The following is a 746-nucleotide window of genomic DNA, read 5'->3' on the forward strand; positions in this document are numbered from 1 at the left end:
TTTTTCGGGAGCGACTTTCGACAACAAAGTTGCAAAAGAATAATCGCGTTTGCAACTTTGTCGCCAAAAGCAGCTCCCGAAAATTGCACATTGTTGCAAAACGGGGCGTCGTGCTACAATGTGCGATTTTCGTCGACAACAAAGTTGCAAACCCAGAACGCGTTTGCAACAATGTGCGATTTTCGGGAGCGATTTTCGGCAACAAAGTTGCAAACCTGTAACGCGTTTGCAATAATGTGAAATTTTCGGGAGCGATTTTCGGCAACAAAGTTGCAAACCTGTAACGCGTTTGCAACAATGTGCGATTTTCGGGAGCGACTTTCGACAACAAAGTTGCAAACGCGATTATTCTTTTGCAACTTTGTTGCTGAAAGCAGCTCCCGAAAATTGCACATTGTTGCACGACGCCCCGTTTTGCAACAATGTGCGATTTTCGGGAGCGACTTTCGACAACAAAGTTGCAAACGCGATTATTCTTTTGCAACTTTGTTGCTGAAAGCAGCTCCCGAAAATTGCACATTGTTGCACGACGCCCCGTTTTGCAACAATGTGCGATTTTCGGGAGCGACTTTCGACAACAAAGTTGCAAAAGAATAATCGCGTTTGCAACTTTGTTGCCAAAAGCAGCTCCCGAAAATTGCACATTGTTGCAAAATGGGGCGTCGTGCAACAATGTGCGATTTTCGTCGACAACAAAGTTGCAAACCCAGAACGCGTTTGCAACAATGTGCAAGTTTCGGGAGCGA

This window comes from Habropoda laboriosa, unplaced genomic scaffold (genome assembly GCF_001263275.1).
Source record: "Habropoda laboriosa isolate 0110345459 unplaced genomic scaffold, ASM126327v1 scaffold223, whole genome shotgun sequence".
Lineage (NCBI taxonomy): Eukaryota > Metazoa > Arthropoda > Insecta > Hymenoptera > Apidae > Habropoda > Habropoda laboriosa.